Source organism: Hetaerina americana, unplaced genomic scaffold, assembly GCF_022747635.1.
Source record: "Hetaerina americana unplaced genomic scaffold, ioHetAmer1.1.p SCAF_1356, whole genome shotgun sequence".
NCBI lineage: Eukaryota > Metazoa > Arthropoda > Insecta > Odonata > Calopterygidae > Hetaerina > Hetaerina americana.
Window position 1 is genome coordinate 1 of NW_027286466.1, and position 10000 is coordinate 10000.

A 10000-nucleotide genomic window follows, 5' to 3' on the forward strand; every position below is an offset into this window, starting at 1 on the left:
AGCCTACATTGTATATACCCAGTCATTCAAAGCTTTTCCTGCAAGATTTTCGAAGTTCCAATATCCGTTCACTTCCCTCTCTTTGAGAAACACTGGAAAGATGGGATGAGTATTGGAATTGGAACAATTAACTTTCCGCACATATAGTATAGCTTGACGTAAACGCTCGTTTCTTCCTGCCCGATCACCGAAAAAATGTTCAAATATAAAAGGTGCATGCCTTCTTCCTTTCAGGGTGCACAAGCGGAAAGAGTAAGTGCAATGATTTTAAAAATATTAGCGTGGAAAAAATAAAATGAAATTAAAATATAATAACGAAGAAAATTTGAAATAAATTTTAATGTGAAAAATATGAGGGTAGTTTGTAAGGTTCTCGTAATCCCCACCAGATATCAGTGCTTGCACAATGAGCTTACTCCATGGTGATAGGTGATCCTTTACGAGCAGTAACGTAATGTTTCAGTGATATGGGAAGAGATCTTTGTGTGGTTGTTACCGTGTTGTGATTTGTGAAGATAGAAAAAATTGAGGTTCGAGCAGTGATCAAATACTTCGTAAAAATGTTTGAAAGCTGAGGATATTAATGCCAACTTTCAGAACACTCTGCCCTTCATATTCAACCGTTGCCAAATGGACGAATGAGTTTAATTTTGGTTGGGACGGCTTAGATGGTTATCCGAAATATAAGCCCCAGAAATAATTGCAAAAGTGCATAAAATGTTCATGGAGGATTGCCGCCTGAAATTGCGAGAAATCGCTGAAGCCGTAGGGATGTCATCTAAACGAACATACATTTTAATAGTGGAATTGGCCATGAGAAAATTATCTGCTTAATGGGGCTCGAGACGCAGGATCACGAAAGCATCAGAATGGAAATTTCCGACAATGTTTGCCCCGTTTTGAGAGCAACCAGCAAAATTTTAACATGCCGGTTTGTGACCACAGATGAAACTTGGGTCCACTACTATGCCCATGAGACCAAACAGCAGCCTAAGCAGTGGAAACCTGTTGATTCACCTTCACCAAAGAATGCAGAGGCCAACATGGTCGGCCGGAAATGTGGTGGTTGTTTTTCTGGGTTGCAAAAGGCATTCTGGTAATAGATAATCTTCTCACTGATCATATGATTACGGGAAAAAAAACCTAACCTGGAACAACTACAGCAAAATAAGGCCTGGTTTGGCAAAGAAGAAAATTATCTTTCATCAAGACGACGCATGCTCACACCCAGGTGTTTTTGCCATGGCAAAAATCATCAACTAAGATATGAATTGCTGTCACAACCGCCTTATTCGGCTCCTTCATATAGATATCTCTCCCCCAAGCTCAAAATTTTCATCAGTGGACAATTCTCTTCAAACAAAGAACTAGACTAGAAAGAAGCTGAAGAAGACCGGTATTTTACAGGCATGTTTTCGAGATGGGATCAAGATATTGAAACATTGCTGGACCTAGTGCATTAGTGTACAGGGAGATTACATTGAAACATTAAAAAGTTTCACTGAGGTAAGTCATTTATTTCTATTCCATTCCGAAAACTTTTCCAATTACCCTCATATGTTGAGAAAATAATAATGATAGCTTTTATGAAATGTGGTATGGTAAGGAAAAATAGTCATTGAAGGAAATTGATAGGCTTGGAGGCAGGACAAGGAAATGTAGAGCATTTCAGTTGGGGATTGACTATTAAAGACATAGCGGGGAGAATCTAAGTAAGGTTGTAGTAGGTTGAGGTGAAATAGTTAAGTAAGCAAGTAATCTACTGGTTAAGGTAGGTTTTGCATGGACGAAACTACCAAGTAAATATTTTGTGACTCCTATTAAAACACACTTCAGCAACCTACTCTGCATCAAGCCTCTTTTCATCTCTGTATACTTCCTCCCTTCGTCCTGTCCAACATCCCTATCCCCTTCCTGCCCTTTCCTTGTTTGCTTAACATTCTCCCCTGTATTACAGTCTTCAACATCTCACTGCCGACCAATATGCTCTTCGTCCATTTTTCCTGCCTCCTTAGGATCTCTTTCAACTAACTCCTTTCCTCGCCCACCATACCTAGTATTTCCTCATTTTTTTCCTTTTGGTCCATTTCACCTTTTTTATTCTTATCCTCATCCACATTTCAAAAGCCTCCAGTCTACTTCTATCATCCTGCTAGGATTAAGTTAGGTTAGGATGTCTCTACTCATCCCACTCCCGTGAAAAAATAGATGAGTATTTCCAACCCTTAATCACAAGTTTACCCTTGTGTGCTCCTTTGCCCATTGATACCATGTTGATGGCCAGTCAACGACCTGGGGGAAAACCCCCGATTTCTTCTGTTTTCTCCACGGCCCTGGGAATTTTGCCCCATTCCATGGGATACCTCCCCAACAGGAAATCCACCTCCATCCATCCAGCTACATCATTCTCTTCAGACTTTGAAGGACTTAGCACCTGTTTACTTTGTCATCCCCTTCCCTTCCTCCACTCACATACGTGGTCACCCATGCTGCCTTTCAATTATCCCCCCTCTTCCCCTACCTTTCCCTTACGTGTGTTTCAGCATACATACTGGACTGACTGATGGCTGTTTACTGATGATGATGTAGTTACATTGAAACTGGTGGCACTTATAAATTTTATTTTGTGGAAAATATTGCCAATTTTTGATTTTTTGATTAACTATGCAGTTGTTGTCGCGAACATTTATCCGAAATGAAAGCACACTGATGTCGCTATCATTTGCGCCCAAAAGTTGTCCCATTCATCAATATTTTATCCCAATTATCTGCCACAAAATTTGGTTTGTTGTCAAACAGATATGCCAGCTATCACAATCAGGATATGTATAGTAAAACTAATTGTTATTTGGGTTTATTTTTGGGAAACACAAAAAGTCACTGTTATGGATTTCCAAGAGAACATTAATGGCAGCATTTCTTTGGTTTGCAACATTGGAAGAGGTATTCATAAATCTAAAATTGTCATCCCTGATGCAGATGTCTCAATTTTTACAAAGGTAGGTATCATTTCTTACATCATTGTTTCCTACTTATTCACGTTGTGCTAGCCTCAGGAAAAAATGGCACTTAGACTTAGGAAGTGTTTGACTTGTTAAGGCTAAAAATATGGATTGGATCATGGAAAAACAGAAAGAGGTTATCATATATGTATGTGGATTAATTGGCCACTGGTGGATTTCCAAATTTAACCCCATTTCATGCTGAACTATTCGTACTTAGCTTCAAGGCATACCTTATTTTATAGTCAATAATATCATACCTCACAGAATTGGGGACAGGGTCTTTGTTACACTTAAAAACTCATGCTAGTAGAGTTGAGGTAATTCCATATTCAGTTTTGGAAAGTGTTTGGTGTTCAATTAAAAGTCCTGAACCCAAAAGATCCTATTTATGCACATTTTATAGGCCACCAGTCAACAGAGATATCTCACTACTAGAACTAGATCAAAAAATCAAAAGTTTATCATTCCAAAACAATGATAGACATATTATAATGGGTGGAATTTCAAAATCTCATCCATATCAAATCAGCAAAGGAGTACATATGTAGTAAAATCCTGCACAAAAAGTATGATTCATTCTGGAATCCATCTCATGTGGTGAAACTCATGATAGTGAAGCAATACTTTCCATATAAATTAATGGTAAATATGATAATGCATTCCATGCAAAAAAAGATTCTATTCTAAGAAAATTGAATAAATAATGTTTGAATTGGTTGTTCTGTCCTGAATCATCTTCATCTTTTCGTCTATCACAGAATTAACCAACCTGGAATGCTAATTCAATTCGTAAAATACAAAAGAAGAATCAAATTTGCTAGTTTTTTATAATTTTAATACATTCCTAATTCTTTTTTTTTACTAGAAAGCTATCTAGAGACCTTGGTTTTGGCCAAACTTCAGCATTTTGTCCACAAAAAAACTTAATAAAAGACCCATCTCCTACACAATTAACCCTCAGAATCTGTGGGCTTCTTGTGGTCCTAATTGAAGTTCCTTGGTATTTTTGTGCCAGGGCTTGCTGCTTCTATGTGACTTACATTGCTGTGGATGCACTTTATTCTATTAACTTTTTCAATCATCCATGGCTTCCCTCAAATATTTGTTTTTTCATCATTGTTAATTAAGGCCTCTTCTTAACGAGGTCTGCAAAATCACTTTTGCCTTCTACAAGAGATATGCATTTACTATTAACTCTTCAACAAATCCTCCAGGCCTGATCAAATACCAGATATCATATTGAAGGAACCTGCATCAGAAATTGCTCCATATCTAGAAATCATATTGGAAGAAATTGCTAGTATGTAGATCAGAAGGTTCCCAGTGTTTTGGAAATGGCTAATGTAACACCTACCTTTAAAAATATAGACAAGTAGGAACCGAGATATTACAGACCTATTTGCCTCACATTAATATTATACAATGTCATGGAACATATAATCGCTATTTTGATAATGAGGCACCTCAATAGTCAATGATTTATTGATGAAAAACCAGCACGGTTTCTCAAAGGGTAAATCCTGCAAGACACCCTGTGCTTTTTGTTCATGATATCTTTGGCTCAGGCGAGAACTACTTTAAATTGGACGTGGTTTTTCTTGATTTCAAAAAGGCTTGCCTCAAAGTACCTCATCGTAAACCACTCAAAAAGTAGAATCCTTTGGCTTAGAAAAAATATCCTGGGATAGGTGAAATACTTTTTGATTGGCTGCGTACGAAGGGTAGTCTTCAGCTCTTTTATACAAGGGCGGTTCAATAAGTAACCGTGTTAGAAATGAAGAAACCATTTTTTCAAAAACATTTTTTTTCTTGTTCAACTTAGTCCCCTTTTAGAAAGATACACTTCTCCCAACGTTCTGGCCATTTTTTTAATCCCTCCAAAAAATAGGATTTGTCGAACTCTCCAAAATACGCCTCTGTCTCGGCGATAACTTCTTCTCGGCGATAACTTCTTTAACTCATTTGAGCTAAATTTTTTCCCGCGAGCCATTTCTTCATTTTAGGGAATAAGGAAAAGTTGCAGGGAGCCAGATTGGGTGAATACGCGGGGTGAGGCAGCAATTCATGACATAGTTCATGTAGTTTGGTGGCGACAACTCCGGATGAATGTGCTGGTGCGATATCGTGGTGAAACAGTACCTTATTTTTTGCCAAATGCGGCCGTGTCTCCTTCAGTTTTTTGTCAAAGTGGTCCAATAACTCACTGTAGTATTTCCCAGTGGTCGTTCTTCCTTTTTCTAAAAAATCCATGAGGATGACGCCACTTGCATCCCAGAAAACCGTCGCCATGATCTTTCTGGCCGATCAGATCAGATCACCATCACCTTCTTTGGAGCAGATTCAGCAGGAAAAATCCATGGTTTTGATTGTTGCTTAGTTTCTGGTGTGTAATTATGAATCCAGGTTTCATCAACAGTGATAACTTGATGCAAAAACACCTTCTGATCTCGCTCAAATTTCTGCAAACGCTGCTTCGAAGTTGACGGCCAGATCAGCTTGTTTCCAGTGTGAGCAATCACAGCACTCATCTAGCCGACAATTTTTTCATCGCCAGCTTATCATGTAAAATATTAATTGCCATTCCGGTCGACACACCCACGGCCTCTGCTACTTCATGCACGATTTCCTTGGTAACCAGTCTGCCGGGTGTCCTGGTCGCTCCTCATCAAAAACAGATGTTCGCCCATGTTTGAATTTGTTGAACCAATATCTGTGGTCATAGATAGCAAAGTGTCCCCATAAACAGCATCCAACTTTGCATTTATCTCCTTGCATTTCTTCCCATCCAAAAACAAAAAGCGAATTACCAAACGATACTGCTCATTTTTAATCTTAGCAAATATCATGATACGTCTTACTCGAATGGCTGCCAAATCCAAACTAACCTTTAAATCAGTCTGAAATTTGTGTCACCTTTGTTTGATAGATGGCAGCGCACGATGATAACATAAACTTCCCTCAGGAACGCCTTTTGTTGTCAAACACAGGTATTTATTGAATCACCCTTGTATTTATTCATTCTGTGAATGTACATTATTATTATTTTATTATCAGGTAACCCTACTGGTTAAGGTAGGTTTTTGGATGGACACAACTACCAAATACGTATTTTGTGAATCCTAACATAACACAATCCAGCAACCTACATTAGGGCTCTCTTCATCTCTGAGTACTTCCTTCCTCCTTTCATCTAATCCAACATCCCTATCCTGTTCCTGCCCTTTCCCCTTTGCCCAACATCCTCCCCTGTATCAGAGTCTTCAGCATCTCACTGTCGATTTGTATGCCCTTCATCAATTTTTCCTGCCTCCTTAGTTCTCCCAACAAACCCCTCTCTTTGCCACCAATACCAAGTACTTCCTCATTTGTTTTCTTTTCGGTCCATTTCACCTTCTCCATTCTTCTCCAAACCCACATTTTAAATGCCACCAATGTATACCTATCCTCCTGATTTAATGACCACGCTTCCCCACCGTACATAGCTATGCTCCATTTCAAAGTTTTTACAAGTCTTTTATTATCCTTACTCAACGTCCTTGTCATCAACTCCCTCCTCCCTGTGAAAGCCTCTTTGCCTAGTGCAATTCTTTACCTTACGTCCCTAATACTTTGACTGTGTTGGTCCAAAACACTTTTAAGATACGTAAACTGTTCTACCTGCTCTAGTTTTTGCCCTCCTATTTTAATGTTTAGCTTAGCCTTTTTCTTTCTGGAAAATACAATAACCTTTGTTTTATTAATATTGATTCTCATCCCATATGTGTTGCACTGAATTTCCAATTCACTCTGCAATGCTTGCAACCCCTTGGCTGACTGACAAACTAAAGCTTGGTCATCAGCAAACTTAACTGATTTTACGAATTCCCCTCCGACTTTCATTCCCTACCTCCAGTTGTTCCCATGCCTCTAATAATTTCATCCACATGTACGTTGAACAACAACGGTGATAATGGGCAACCCTGCCTTACACCCCTTCCTAACACTGCCTATCCGGACTCCCTGTTCCCCACTCGCACCTGAACGGTCTGAGACATGTACAGGTTGAGGATTAGCCTCCTGCCCCTCCAATCTATTCCTATTTTCTGCAATATACAGGGTCGCACCCAAAAGTGGTAGGACTGATTTTTTTACAAGAATTTTATTGACGATATACTTACATCGAATTAATAATCTTCAAAGTATGCTCCTTGAGCTGCTACACACTTAGTATAACGTTTCTCACATTCCCCGTACGCCCGCTGGAAATTTTCTTTGGGGATGCCGTTGATGACCCTCGTCGAAGCCTCTTGAACGGCCTTTATCGAGTCAAAACGTCGTCCCTTGAGCTGTCTTTTCATCAGGGGGAAGAAGAAGAAGTCCGGTGGTGCCAGATCGGGAGAATAGGGCGGGTGCGGCAACGTGGTAACGCCGTATTTGGCCAGGAGCTATCTGACGACGAGTGCGCCATGGCAGAATTTTCGGCACCATCTTGGCGCACACCTTGCGCATGGCCAAATCCTGTGAAATAATGCGTTGGACGTTGGATGCAGACAGACCCAACTGGTCTGCAATTTCTTCACTGGTTAAGCGTCGGTCTGTGTTCAGCAGTGTCCTCACTCTGTCCACATTCGTGTCGGTTCTTGCCGTCGACGGCCGTCCGGAGCGATGGTCGTCTTCAACGAGCTCCCTACCCTCTTTAAACAACTTGTGCCACTCAAATACTGTAAAACAGCTTAAGTGTCCCCATAATTGATCATATCGAGGGTCTCAGTTGCCGTCTTCCCGAGTTTCGCACAAAACTTCACGGAATAACGTTGCTCTAAATTCAGATGCTTTTTGTTTTTCGACGCGGACAAAAAGTTTGCTTCACTAAAAACGGTGTCCTCACTCAACGACAGCCCGCAGGCGACTGAGGTTGGTGTTGTTCTGTTGCTAAGAGCCCCCTCCACCTTACCCTGCCAGGCAGACCCCCCTCCACCGCTCCGTTCGCGCCAGAGAAAATCAGTCCTACCACTTTTGGGTGCGACCCTGTACTCATTAGTTTTTCCCAATTCACTCTACCAAATGCTTTTTTGAAACCTACGAAAGAGGCAAATACCTCCTGGTTGTGTCCTATATTCCTCTTGATTAATAATCTCATTACTGCAATGGCATCATGCGTACCTCTCCTCTTCCTAAACCCAAACTGATCATCCCCTAGGTAATTATTTGTCCTACTCTCTAACCTTTTGTTTATGATCCTTAGAAACACTTTAGTTGCATGGGATATCAAACTTATTGTCCTGTAGTCCTCACATGATGTAGCTTTTACCTTTACCTTTTTCGGAATATGAACTAAAACTGATCTCACAAAGTCTTCCGGCCAGATTGCTTCCTCATAGGTACTACGAATTAGTCCATATAGGCACTTCATCCCAAATTTCCCTAAACATTTTAGTAGTTCTGCAGGAATGTTGTCTACTCCCATGGCCTTATTTAGTTTTTTCCCTCTAAAGCCCTTTCTATCACATTATCGAGTATGCATGGACCTAAGCTATCTCCCTCTATGTCATGGTCCTTTTCTTTCTGAATTTATAGGCATAAGTTCTTTACCATACAGTTCTTCTATTTATTCCTTCCATCTCTGTTGGATCTTTTCTGTGTTAACAATCTTACCCAATTTATCTTCTCAGATCTTTCCTTCTTAATTCCTGTTTTCCTTATTAATTCCTGTGATTTAACCTTGCTGTAATGTGCCCCAATTTCTCCCTTCCTTTACAAACTTTCCATATCCTCGCACTGCGTCTTCCACCGTGCTTCTGTTGCTTTATTTGTTGATCGTCTCAATATATTGTTTAGCTCTTTGTACTTTTTGCCTTACTCTCCGTTTACATTGTTTCATTTCCTTCACTGTTCTGTCTTTCCATCCATCTCATGCGTGATCCATGGTTTCCTTGTCTTTTTCCCATGAATGGTTCCTATGGTTTATTTTGCGGCTTTTGCCACCCATCTCATGATGCATTCCCATTTTTCTTTGATTGTACTCAGCTCTTTATTGTCATCCATGATTTTCTCTACAGCCTGCTGATACTTATTCCTTTTCAATCCATTTAATGCTTCTATATTTAATTTCCTAAATTGCCGACCCTGCCTTATCTTTTTGAAACAAACTCTGCAATTCATAACAACTAAATTGTGGTCAGTCTGCATCTGCTCCTGGGAAGCTGTGTGAATTAATCACACTGTTCCTAAATCTGTGCCCAACTGGAATATAATCTAACTGATACCTTTCTGAGTCACCTGGAATTTTCCTTGCATACCTATGCGTTTTGTGGTGTCTAAATGAAGTGTTGGTGATGACTAACCCATGTCTTCTACAGAACTCAATTGCTATCTCTCCATGATTATTCCTTGTATCTAAACTGGTCTCTGGCTATCTCTTCCTTTGCCTACAATCGCATTCCAATCCCCCATCACTAACAAATGTTTCCCTCTAGGAACACAGGATTATGTCCTCTATCGTAATGATTGCTCAGTGGCAGGTGTGCTTGAACAATGATCAAGTTTGCCGGTTCTGCTTTTATCTCTTCTAGTAATATTCTATCAGTTACTTGTTCTATGTTGACTATGCTTTCTACCTCTTTAATCAATATTATCGCTACCCCTCGCTGGTCTTGTTCCCTCCGCTGTAGATTAATCTAAAACTATCACTCCATTAATCTCCGCTTTCCTTCCATCTCACCTAGTATAGACCTAAAATATCTAAGTGTATTTCCTCTTTCCATTTCTTGCTTTATATTCTCTATTTTTTCTGTCCTCAACATTGTCCTAACCTTCCAAGTTGCTGTTCTAACTAATTTGGTGCTTTGCAAGTATTTCATGGGATGACGACCACGGAACCCTTGCCTCTCCCATTGCTGGGCACAACACACGGCCAATTGAGCCAAGTCCTGTAGTTGCCAGAACTCATTCTCTGTAGTGCCCATCATTTTGTTCTTGGGAATGATAATTGAGGTGGTTTCCTATTGCCTTCCTCA